The sequence below is a fragment of the Lipophrys pholis genome (assembly GCF_963383615.2).
Source record: "Lipophrys pholis genome assembly, chromosome: 15".
Classification (NCBI taxonomy): domain Eukaryota; kingdom Metazoa; phylum Chordata; class Actinopteri; order Blenniiformes; family Blenniidae; genus Lipophrys; species Lipophrys pholis.
The window spans coordinates 29,345,603-29,359,212 of record NC_137642.1 but is presented as its reverse complement, the minus strand read 5'-3'; the positions used below and the strand labels follow the sequence as shown (position 1 = coordinate 29,359,212).

The following is a 13,610-nucleotide window of genomic DNA, read 5'->3' as shown; positions in this document are numbered from 1 at the left end:
GACAACGGAAACACAGAGAAAAAGTATGGATCCAGAAATTAGAGACCGTTTCCCCTCTGGGCCTAAATGAAAGATCGGGCCCCTAGAGAAAGAAAGGGAAAATCTTTAAAGTAGCCTAAAGTTGTTTCTTCTGGACCCTGAAACCACCTTTTCTCACCTTCCCCCCTTTTTTTCCCTCTTTTAATTGCCTTTCCTTAATAGAGAGGTGAAATCTTGCACCAGCCCGGAGCTTAGCCAAAAAAAACAAAAGTTTAAAATTGATTAACCTTTTTATAAAAAAATTTTTTTGTATATTTATTCAGCCTGGTCAAAAAATTTAATATATGAAATTACCCTTACAAATTGTGAAATTACGATTTGAATAAATCCCCCCCCCCCCCTTTTTGGTTTTAAAAAAAACAAAGCCGACCTCTCCTCCTCTTGAATTTCAAACAGTTTTAAATAAAGCTCTGCGACATATTGAAGTGACTAACTGACTTATATTTTCTTTGTTTGATACTGACAAAATGTGTGAATTTTTTTCTTCAAAATAAATCAAAGTAGGACCAGACGTCGGCTTTACTGTTAGAACCCAGATTGCTCTTGAATATCTATATATTTCTATATTTATAGTCACCAACTGAAGCACTTTATGGCCCTATGCCAGGCCCCTTTTAACAAAATATTAAAAGAATAATGAGGAATTGACCATTTCCCTTCTGATTGGTCAAAGACTCAGGAGCCAGAACCGAGTAGAACAGGCAACATGTATCATATGCACTGTTGACATGGAATGTTTTCTCACTGCTTGTGACTTTTTTGTATATGGGAATTGAACTGCATTAGTTGGAATGTTTATTAATTATTTACTATGTTTTACAGTTGCCTGGACAATAAGGTTCTGGCTCCTTCCCTTGCACTAAACGAACCCCAACCCCCCCCCCCCCCCCCCCCCCCCCCCCCCTTCCTTCCCTTCCTATTACCCTTCCCAATTCCTTCACCTAACCCTAACCATTCCCACTCCCCATACCTAACCCTAACCAAACCCCCCCCCCCCCCCCACCAAATCTCCCGTTCCCCCCTCCCTTCCCCCTTCCTAACCCTAATCACTCCCACTCCCCATGCCTAACCCTAACCATTCCCACTCCCCATACCTTACCCAACCCACCCCCCCCCCTTTTTATTTTCCCATCCCCCCTCCCTTCCCCCTTCCTAACCCTAATCACTCCCACTCCCCATGCCTAACCCTAACCATTCCCACTCCCCATACCTTACCCAACCCCCCCCCCTTTTTATTTTCCCATCCCCCCTCCCATTCCCCCTTCCTAACCCTAACCATCCCCACTCCCCATACCTAACCCTAACCAAACCCCCCCCCCCCCCCCTTCCCTCAATTTCCCGTTCCCCCCTCCCTTCCCCCTTCCTAACCCTAATCACTCCCACTCCCCATGCCTAACCCTAACCATTCCCACTCCCCATACCTTACCCAAACCCCCCCCCCCTTTTTATTTTCCCATCCCCCCTCCCATTCCCCCTTCCTAACCCTAACCATCCCCACTCCCCATACCTAACCCTAACCACTCCCACTCCTCATGCCTAACCCTAACCATTCCCACTCCCCATACCTAACCCAAAACCCCCCAACCCCCCCCCCCCCCCCCCCCATTTTTATTTTTTCGTCCCCCCTCCCATTCCCCCTTCCCAACCCTAACCATCCCCACTCCCCATACCTAACCTTAACCAAACCCCCCCCCCCCCCCCCCCCCCCCTCCGCTTCCTTCCAATCACTCCCCCCACTCTTCTTCCACGTACCTTTCACCTTAATCCCCAGCGCATCAGGATCCGGGCGGGTGTTAAATCTTCTCCTCCGCTATGCTCCTTTAAATCCTCAAGAGGGAGCCATTGCCCAACATAAAGAAAATTCTCAACGGCAGTGGCTCCTCAGAAACAAACTACAAAGCAACTTTGGGCTCCTACTTTCCTACTCTCCTACCCCTTCTACTTCACATTTACATCATCTTTCACACACACTATGAGGAATCCTCAATTCTAATTTATTCTACTTTATTTTATTTTAATTTATTTTATTTACTTTTTTTTAAAAAAAACCTGGGGACACATTCATTTAAATTCATATCACTTACTTCATACACCTTTCTTTTAACAAAAACTTTTCTGGGGTCACTAGTTGCTCTTTTGTAAATTACAGTAGAAATATTTTTTTAAAAAAAGAGTCTGTTGCCAATGCCTTTCTCCAAATCATGTTCCAAACCTAACCTTGCTAGAGCCAGACTCATTTCTACAGTACCTGTAAAACTTAACAGAGCAACTACTATTAACGGAACTACCACAAAGGGAGAACCTGTGAAGTAAAAACACTAACTCTTGTGGACATGTACAGAACATAAACTCCATTTAGTTATTTTTATTTTTATTTTCATTTTAGAAACTATGGTGAATTTCTTTTATCTTTTTACCCCCTTCTTTTTTCTTTTTTAAAGAAAAGAAATTATAAACAAACCCCCCCCCCCCCCCCCCCCCCCCCAATCTTCTCTGTGACAATGGTGTGCGGGTTGTGTTTCTGGTATGGATGCAATTTTAATTTTTACTTTTAATTTTTTTTTTTTTTTTTTTTTTTTTTTTTTTTTTTTTTTTTTTTTTTTTTTTTTTTAATTTTATTTACCCTGTTTGCAAAACACGATCGTGAATGGAGGGTCTCCCAAAAAAAATACAAATTGATAAAAGACCGGATTATATTACCACCAGGGGGCACCAACCACCAGCAGGTATGGATCACTTGGAACAGGATCAGCATGGACTTCCTGTTGGGAGGAGAGCCCCGCCTTACCGGACACCACTCCCCCTCTTTTCCCTCCAAAAAATCTATAAACACACCAAACACCATCACTGTCTTACCTTTGCCCCTGAGGAAGCCGAGCGGCGAAACGTTGGGCCCCCCCCCCCCCCCTCCCCCTTCTTTTTTTACCCTTTATTTTCAACTTGTGTTTTCTCTTTCGCTATATTTTGCGATTTTTCCTTTTTTCCTTTTTATTCTTTGGACCACATATTGTTTTTTCAAAGGGACTAGGCCCTACATTCACACAAAGCCAGCTTGGCACAGAATTCTTTGTCGGATACGCTGCGAGTGGACTATCATCTCCACAGCCGGAAGAGAGGAGTTCCAACGACACCCCCCCGGGGTCCCCCAATCCTCGAAGGAGACCTACCTCACCCCTAGAAACAAAGGGGACAAGAAAGGACTACAGTGTGTGAGTGTGCATTGACAAATTTTTACAGGCCTCAAACATCCGGAAGGACCCCGCCCGTAGAAGCCGGCCTGCAGGACTCGGGCGTCGAGCAAAACTCTGATGCATGTATGTGGCCTTAAAAAATCCAACAATCTGACGGTACAATTTGTTGTTTTCTTTGAAAAAAAGAAACCCCACGCATAAGCTGGTTAAGTCAGTACTGTGATTAACTTCTTCCTGTTCTCCCTTGATGAGGATTCTTATTACTATGATTGCTTTTGATTTTCTTGTTTAAAAACTCTTCTTGAACACACCTGCCACCTCAACCTATAACCACAGGTCAACGGTTTTTATTTCTCCTCCTTCTTTCTGTGTCATTCCAATTCATGCACTCCCAATTTTAGACTACTTTCTTATCCCCTTTTAATCCACCATCAAATTTATTAGTCAGAAACTTTTCAGGGTTGATAATTAATTCTCTACTCACCTGGAGGCAAAAGGTTTCCTCCCCCCAAAAAAATACTCTGATATTATGTCTATCCCTTTACGCAATAGGTTTTCAGCCTTGTCAACGCAGGGGCGGGAAGACCGCTCAGCACGCCCGCCTGGGCCCCAAGACAAAACACCCACATCTGGTCCAGATGTCCGGAACAGGGCGGCTAACTTAAGCAGTACTAAACGGTATTTTAAGATTCTTCAAACCCTACATCACGCAGAAGTTTTAACCACAGCTAAGGAGACAAAAATATTACCAGCAGGTATGAAGAAAAAAACTGAGAAACTGGCGGCCTTTATCAAGCCTGCATGCCCGAATGAAAGAACCCTCAACAGAATAAAACTAAATACACAGAACTGGATGGAGGCAAACCTCGCCACCTTAAGGGAACATTATGACACCACGCTGGCCGACCTCCTCACAGAAATAATGACTTTTGAACCTGAAGCTTTTAGCAAGGCCCTACAATGGGCCAAACAACGATATGGTAGAAGACTAACAGACAGCTCAGTGACAGAATTTGAATCCATACTAAAACATGGTGCCCCTGGTTGTCCTCATTCTCCTTCTCTTCCAATGGCTGCAAACCCACAGGTGGCACTTACGGAGGAAAACTTCCCCACCCTTCCAGCAACACGGGAAGAGGACCCCCTCCTTTCCGTCGGTGCAGCTTCCCCACGTCCCCAGCGCAGTAATCTGCATAGGGACAGGAAAAGTAAGAACCATACAAACATCAAAGAAATTGCAGTATTTCCAGTGCCACCTTCCGTAACAATAACAGCACAAATACACAGAAACAGTGAAACCTTGGAATCATGTAAGTCTCACATGGGACAGAATATTGGTTCACAATCTCTATTTATCTCTCCGGAACCCAGTTCCTGCCCTCCCTCCCGAGTTACAGCAGAACTTCAGCAGACACTCCTCCCGATTGGGGATCCATTTTCCAACCACCGGGAAGCAATCTTCGGTACAGGACCAGCTAACTCCCCCAGGGTGAGGGAACCACTGGACGTAGGAGATTTCGACAAGAACGATGCAAATTTCCTACAAAAAACATCCACCTTTCCCAGGGAAGAGGACAAACAACAACAGGCCAACCAAACAGGTGAACCCACCATATCAGAACTTGGGATTGCACCGGCCGGGCCCGAGCTGGACCTTGTACTCCCCGAGGAGCATCTTATGACACACCCGGGGCAGAATACAAAGGAACACACAGTAAAAGCAGTATACAGTAATGTTATTGTGGCAAGCTCCGAATTACAAATACTTACCTTGACAGACTCTAATCCAGACACCTTGCCTCCAACTCCAGATTCTCCAACACTGCGATATGATGCGCAGGGGGCGGGACCAAGCGGTGGCAAAAGACACCCATGTACACCAGTCCACGAGGACCCGGGGTTAGCACAACTGATTACGACTGATGGAACGACGGACGAACTCACCACTTCACCGTGCCAGTCTGAGTCTAACTTGAACCACTCGCCCCCCGTTGGGCGACCCAGCCCCCCCACCCCCCGGAGGTCTGAACCTGTAATTCATTGTCATACTGCACAAAAAATTAAAAACTGGGAACTGGAAATAACTAAGCCTGTTCTAATCATTGGGGATTCCAATCTGGCACGACTAACGTCGTTTACACATCCCAAAATCCAAGTGGACAGCTTTCCAGGAGCACAGCTCCATCACATTAAAAAAGTTTTGGAAAAACTAACCCCAGACAATAGAGTTGAAACGGTTGTATTGTCAGTGGGCTTAAATGACTGCCTGAAAAGACTACGACCATTAACGGTGGCAAAGCATTTAAACGCGTGCCTCAATCAGATCGAACGAATCTTCCCGGCAGCTATTTCCCTCGTTCCATTACTCAATTACAGCCCTGAATTAGAGAAGGGTCAAATACAGTGCCTCATGGCCCTGAACGAACACATAGTAAAGAAACACAATTTCTTAACAGACATTAAGGCAGACGTCTTCAAAACCGAAACAACAGACCCAGTGCATTGGACCTGCGAAACGGCAAACACCATTTTAAATCACTGGCTGTCACAGTTAAACTAGTAGGAGGGGAGCCGAATCAATATAGTGCCCCCAGTAACTCTAATGTTACAAATCTATCAAGCCATAACATAAGTGTCTCACAACAGGAACTTCTGGAAAAAGGATTAACCTTTATACCCACACCCAAACCTCCGAAACTGCTAGAACTACGCAAAGAGGTTCACCTCTTTCACAGAAGGCTAAAAATCATGGAATACTTCGAAGGAACAGAATACAATCACTTACCTTTCACTGAACAATCAAACTGGGAACCCCCAGATGAGGCTCTCTCGAAACCCCTCCGGGAGCTTATCCAAAGAGACAAAAACACCCTATCTCACTTGGTAATTCCCCGGGGACGTCCTCCTAATATTACAGAGGACCAACAAAAGGCCTTGGACATCCTGAAAAAAAGGAAAGATATTATTATCAAACCAGCAGATAAGGGAGGCCAAGTGGTAATCCAGAACAGACACGATTACTTTCTGGAGGCCACCAGGCAACTAAATGACCTCAAATACTATGTACCTTTACAAACACCGTTACAGCCTATTACAGCCTCACTCATTCGACCCATGGTGAGGTCTTTATATGACAACAAATTTATCTCAGCCAAACAAATGTACTATCTGCTGGGACCAGCTTCGCCACGTCCTCGCTGCTTTTATTTACTACCTAAAATCCATAAAACTCCGGACACCTGGACCGTACCTTTTAAAATCCCCCCGGGACGTCCAATTGTCAGCGACTGCGGCTCGGAGACCTATAGGTTAGCAGAATACATAGATTACTACATCAATCCATTATCAAAACAACACCCGAGTTATATTAAAGACACATATGATTTTGTTAACAAACTCCGACAACTCAGCGTCCCAGAGGGGACTTTTCTTTTTACCATAGACATCACCTCCTTATACACAAACATTGACACCAGCCTGGGTCTGGAGGCCATCAGGAAGGTCTTTCAACAATATCCAGACCCCGACCGCCCGGATGAAATTATCTATGAAATGCTGCAGGTTACTCTTACTCGCAATGATTTTATTTTCAACAACCAGTGGTATCTTCAAGTATGCGGATGTGCGATGGGCCGGAAATATTCCCCAGCATATGCCGACATATATATGGCGGAGTGGGAGCGGACGGCCCTATTAAAATGCAAGGAACGCCCCCTTCTTTATCTACGTTACTTGGATGACATATTTGGGTTATGGTGCAAGTCAGAGGATTCATTCCAACATTTCCTCCACACCCTCAACACACACCACCCCAACATCAAAATCAAACATAACAAACAATCCTCACATATCGAATATCTGGACACTACAGTTTATTTTCACAATATCAAACACTCTACTAAGGAATTGGGCACCAAAGTATTTTTCAAAGAAACAGACAGACACACACTACTTCATAAAAAGAGTTACCACCCCAAACATACATTCCGGGGGATCATCAAATCCCAACTAATCAGATTTCACAAAATATGTACGCACCAGAAAGACGCAGAGGCAGCTACAGCAGTGTTATTTAAAGCACTAGGACCCAGGGGTTACTCCAAACGCCTCCTTCGGGGAATCAAGGCGGAAGTTCACGGAAGCCTCCTGGGACCAACTCCGTCTAGGCGAACCGAGGTGAGCCCCCTGCTGGTACCTTTTGTTACCACATATCACCAACAATTACATCCGTTTAACCAGGGCCTCCGCAACAGTTTTCAACAACTTCAGCACTCCAAATCTCAAACCGGACAATACAAGATGATTACAGCTTACAAAAGAAATAAAAACTTGGCGGACATCCTGGTTCACTCCCAGTACAAACCGGCAAACAGAATCACTTCTCCTCCAATAAACCACAACTCACCCCCCTACATCTTCAATACGTTATCAGGCAAAGGACTGCCCACAATAACCAACTGGTCTATACACTCCTACAATATAATTTACACCATAGAATGCAAACATTGCAACAGGATATATGTGGGAGAATCCAGAAATTCCATCCGAACCAGGATGTCCCAACACCTGTACCTCATCCGGAATAACAAAGGGGTCAATTCCCTCCATAAACACTTCCAGGAAGTAGGGGCTCACTGCCTCGTTTATAGAGTTGTGGAGCAGAATACCAACTGGTCCACAGGACAACGGAAACACAGAGAAAAAGTATGGATCCAGAAATTAGAGACCGTTTCCCCTCTGGGCCTAAATGAAAGATCGGGCCCCTAGAGAAAGAAAGGGAAAATCTTTAAAGTAGCCTAAAGTTGTTTCTTCTGGACCCTGAAACCACCTTTTCTCACCTTCCCCCCTTTTTTTCCCTCTTTTAATTGCCTTTCCTTAATAGAGAGGTGAAATCTTGCACCAGCCCGGAGCTTAGCCAAAAAAAACAAAAGTTTAAAATTGATTAACCTTTTTATAAAAAAATTTTTTTGTATATTTATTCAGCCTGGTCAAAAAATTTAATATATGAAATTACCCTTACAAATTGTGAAATTACGATTTGAATAAATCCCCCCCCCCCCCTTTTTGGTTTTAAAAAAAACAAAGCCGACCTCTCCTCCTCTTGAATTTCAAACAGTTTTAAATAAAGCTCTGCGACATATTGAAGTGACTAACTGACTTATATTTTCTTTGTTTGATACTGACAAAATGTGTGAATTTTTTTCTTCAAAATAAATCAAAGTAGGACCAGACGTCGGCTTTACTGTTAGAACCCAGATTGCTCTTGAATATCTATATATTTCTATATTTATAGTCACCAACTGAAGCACTTTATGGCCCTATGCCAGGCCCCTTTTAACAAAATATTAAAAGAATAATGAGGAATTGACCATTTCCCTTCTGATTGGTCAAAGACTCAGGAGCCAGAACCGAGTAGAACAGGCAACATGTATCATATGCACTGTTGACATGGAATGTTTTCTCACTGCTTGTGACTTTTTTGTATATGGGAATTGAACTGCATTAGTTGGAATGTTTATTAATTATTTACTATGTTTTACAGTTGCCTGGACAATAAGGTTCTGGCTCCTTCCCTTGCACTAAACGAACCCCAACCCCCCCCCCCCCCCCCCCCCCCCCCCCCCCTTCCTTCCCTTCCTATTACCCTTCCCAATTCCTTCACCTAACCCTAACCATTCCCACTCCCCATACCTAACCCTAACCAAACCCCCCCCCCCCCCCCCACCAAATCTCCCGTTCCCCCCTCCCTTCCCCCTTCCTAACCCTAATCACTCCCACTCCCCATGCCTAACCCTAACCATTCCCACTCCCCATACCTTACCCAACCCACCCCCCCCCCTTTTTATTTTCCCATCCCCCCTCCCTTCCCCCTTCCTAACCCTAATCACTCCCACTCCCCATGCCTAACCCTAACCATTCCCACTCCCCATACCTTACCCAACCCCCCCCCCTTTTTATTTTCCCATCCCCCCTCCCATTCCCCCTTCCTAACCCTAACCATCCCCACTCCCCATACCTAACCCTAACCAAACCCCCCCCCCCCCCCTTCCCTCAATTTCCCGTTCCCCCCTCCCTTCCCCCTTCCTAACCCTAATCACTCCCACTCCCCATGCCTAACCCTAACCATTCCCACTCCCCATACCTTACCCAAACCCCCCCCCCCTTTTTATTTTCCCATCCCCCCTCCCATTCCCCCTTCCTAACCCTAACCATCCCCACTCCCCATACCTAACCCTAACCACTCCCACTCCTCATGCCTAACCCTAACCATTCCCACTCCCCATACCTAACCCAAAACCCCCCAACCCCCCCCCCCCCCCCCCCCCATTTTTATTTTTTCGTCCCCCCTCCCATTCCCCCTTCCCAACCCTAACCATCCCCACTCCCCATACCTAACCTTAACCAAACCCCCCCCCCCCCCCCCCCCCCCCTCCGCTTCCTTCCAATCACTCCCCCCACTCTTCTTCCACGTACCTTTCACCTTAATCCCCAGCGCATCAGGATCCGGGCGGGTGTTAAATCTTCTCCTCCGCTATGCTCCTTTAAATCCTCAAGAGGGAGCCATTGCCCAACATAAAGAAAATTCTCAACGGCAGTGGCTCCTCAGAAACAAACTACAAAGCAACTTTGGGCTCCTACTTTCCTACTCTCCTACCCCTTCTACTTCACATTTACATCATCTTTCACACACACTATGAGGAATCCTCAATTCTAATTTATTCTACTTTATTTTATTTTAATTTATTTTATTTACTTTTTTTTAAAAAAAACCTGGGGACACATTCATTTAAATTCATATCACTTACTTCATACACCTTTCTTTTAACAAAAACTTTTCTGGGGTCACTAGTTGCTCTTTTGTAAATTACAGTAGAAATATTTTTTTAAAAAAAGAGTCTGTTGCCAATGCCTTTCTCCAAATCATGTTCCAAACCTAACCCTAACCCTAACCCTAACCCTAACCCTAACCCTAACCCTAACCCTAACCCTAACCCTAACCCTAACCCTAACCCTAACCCTAACCCTAACCCTAACCCTAACCCTAACCCTAACCCTAACCCTAACCCTAACCCTAACCCTAACCCTAACCCTAACCCTAACCCTAACCCTAACCCTAACCCTAACCCTAACCCTAACCCTAACCCTAACCCCTAACCCTAACCCTAACCCTAACCCTAACCCTAACCCTAACCCTAACCCTAACCCTAACCCTAACCCTAACCCTAACCCTAACCCTAACCCTAACCCTAACCCTAACCCTAACCCTAACCCTAACCCTAACCCTAACCCTAACCCTAACCCTAACCCTAACCCTAACCCTAACCCTAACCCTAACCCTAACCCTAACCCTAACCCTAACCCTAACCCTAACCCTAACCCTAACCCTAACCCTAACCCTAACCCTAACCCTAACCCTAACCCTAACCCTAACCCTAACCCTAACCCTAACCCTAACCCTAACCCTAACCCTAACCCTAACCCTAACCCTAACCCTAACCCTAACCCTAACCCTAACCCTAACCCTAACCCTAACCCTAACCCTAACCCTAACCCTAACCCTAACCCTAACCCTAACCCTAACCCTAACCCTAACCCTAACCCTAACCCTAACCCTAACCCTAACCCTAACCCTAACCCTAACCCTAACCCTAACCCTAACCCTAACCCTAACCCTAACCCTAACCCTAACCCTAACCCTAACCCTAACCCTAACCCTAACCCTAACCCTAACCCTAACCCTAACCCTAACCCTAACCCTAACCCTAACCCTAACCCTAACCCTAACCCTAACCCTAACCCTAACCCTAACCCTAACCCTAACCCTAACCCTAACCCTAACCCTAACCCTAACCCTAACCCTAACCCTAACCCTAACCCTAACCCTAACCCTAACCCTAACCCTAACCCTAACCCTAACCCTAACCCTAACCCTAACCCTAACCCTAACCCTAACCCTAACCCTAACCCTAACCCTAACCCTAACCCTAACCCTAACCCTAACCCTAACCCTAACCCTAACCCTAACCCTAACCCTAACCCTAACCCTAACCCTAACCCTAACCCTAACCCTAACCCTAACCCTAACCCTAACCCTAACCCTAACCCTAACCCTAACCCTAACCCTAACCCTAACCCTAACCCTAACCCTAACCCTAACCCTAACCCTAACCCTAACCCTAACCCTAACCCTAACCCTAACCCTAACCCTAACCCTAACCCTAACCCTAACCCTAACCCTAACCCTAACCCTAACCCTAACCCTAACCCTAACCCTAACCCTAACCCTAACCCTAACCCTAACCCTAACCCTAACCCTAACCCTAACCCTAACCCTAACCCTAACCCTAACCCTAACCCTAACCCTAACCCTAACCCTAACCCTAACCCTACCCCTAACCCTAACCCTAACCCTAAACCCTAACCCTAACCCTAACCCTAACCCTACCCCTAACCCTAACCCTAACCCTAACCCTACCCCTAACCCTACCCCTAACCCTAACCCTAACCCTAACCCTAACCCTAACCCTAAACCCTAACCCTAACCCTAACCCTAACCCTAACCCTAACCCTAACCCTAACCCTAACCCTAACCCTAACCCTAACCCTAACCCTAACCCTAAACCCTAACCCTAACCCTAACCCTAACCCTTTCCTTCCTTTTATTCAGTCAGTTTGTTTTGAGGCTCTGATTCTTTCCAGAGGGGCAATCTACGAGGTGACCACTAGAGGGAGCCAACTTCAAAACCTACCAAGGCATACAGGCACCTGGACTACAGCAGGGAGTAAGAGGACAAACTTCCTGTCCAGGCCCCTCCCACTTCCTCAAACCGCCCCCAGAAGACCTTCAAAAGCAGCCAGCAACACAGGCAGACTCACCTTGCCCCTGAAGAAGCCGGATAGGCGAAACGTCGGGCCTTTTTAACCTTTTTTCTCTCCTCTTTCGTTTTTATGGAGTATTTTATGGATTAAAGGATTTGCAATTTTAGACTTTTTTTATTCTGAGCTCAGAATGGGACCTTTTTAGGATGGATACAACGACTTTTTAAAGACCACAGCTCCAACCTCCAACCAGGAAACCGGCTACAAACAAAAGGACCACTCAGCCGCAGCCTTGCAAAAACCTGACGATCCTCAGGATAACTGACTGCAGGCTTTGGGCCTACTCTGCAGGCTTTGGGCCTACTCTGCAAGCACGGTAATTTGGCAGGTTGGCAGCAAACTGGCACCTTGATTGAACCCCTCCGGGACACAATCATCCTTCTTTCTAAAGGGTTTTAACAACTTTTATCCAATCCTGCTTTTTAGATCCCGGGAGCAGAAGAGTCTAATTTAATTACTTCCGTTTCTAAAAATTTATCTCCTGTTTTCCTCTCTCCTCTCCCTGGTTTTTAAATTTGTTTTGATAATTTAAATCCACTTTTAAGCTTTATTATTCCTAGTTTTCCTTTTGTTTAAACAAGAGAGGAAGTAGCTTTTACTGGAGCTGAAGATTTTAATCATTACATTAAAAACCTCATTTTAATTTCTTATCACCTCTTTGATTTTTAGAAAACTTTTAACAAAAAAACCCTTTTCTTCTTTCCCTGAGAGATATCACCCCCATGGCGTTTTATTGCACCAACTGCCGCACGGCTCAGCCCACCCAGCTGGGAGGCCACAGGGAATCTCCACCCGGACCACGGGGCCCTGAGCAATCAGTGGGAACAGACGACAGTTTTACACACCGCAGATGCACAAGGTTATATTTCAAATACATCCAACTCATGCACCACTCCAATATTACTGAAGCAGCCATTGAGAACCACACCATTCCACCAGGAATGAGGAGGAAAACCGAACAACTGACAGAATTCATTAAACCGGCCTGCCCAAATGATAAAATCAAAAACCTGATCAGACAGAACACGATTCAGTGGATGGAGCAGAACCTAAAAATACTAAATCAACATTATAATGACAGCATGGATGATTTAAGTACAATAATTGAAGAGCTCCAACCGTTTAGACCACTAGCCTGGCAGGCAGCACGAACCACAGCAATAAAAAGATTTGGCCCACGTCTCACCGCTCTCTCTATACAGATGGCCCTGGATACAATAAAAACAGTATCCAACTTCTGGCCGGACTCCCCCATCCCAGCAAACGCCCCCTCCACTCCGCCGGCCTCCAGTCCTCAACAAGAAGAGAACCAGCGGCCACCTCAAACAACGGGGAGCCGCACCGAGGAGCCGCAGCAGAGGAAGGAGGAACCACCACAACCAGGCCAGAGGGGGGCCAGTCCAGAGACCATCCCGGACCACCCCCGAAGCAAGGCTGGAGGTGAACGACAGCGCCGACGGGGAGCCCAACAACATCCCCCCACCCCACCATCCCGGACTG

General features: G+C 45.9%; 2 long non-coding RNA genes across 2 annotated transcripts; one reads left to right on the top strand and one right to left on the bottom strand.

The window, feature by feature from the left end:
* Positions 1–2,970: 2,970 nt before the first annotated feature.
* LOC308121084 lies at positions 2,971–7,315 on the bottom strand. Its single transcript, XR_013936079.1, has 4 exons — positions 7,269–7,315; positions 6,481–6,532; positions 4,329–6,173; positions 2,971–3,213 (listed from the first exon to the last, which is right to left on the bottom strand). It is a non-coding gene; the product is annotated as an uncharacterized lncRNA (long non-coding RNA).
* Positions 3,810–5,694, top strand: LOC308121085. Its single transcript, XR_013936080.1, has 2 exons — positions 3,810–4,438; positions 4,602–5,694. It is a non-coding gene; the product is annotated as an uncharacterized lncRNA (long non-coding RNA).
* Positions 7,316–13,610: the final 6,295 nt, after the last annotated feature.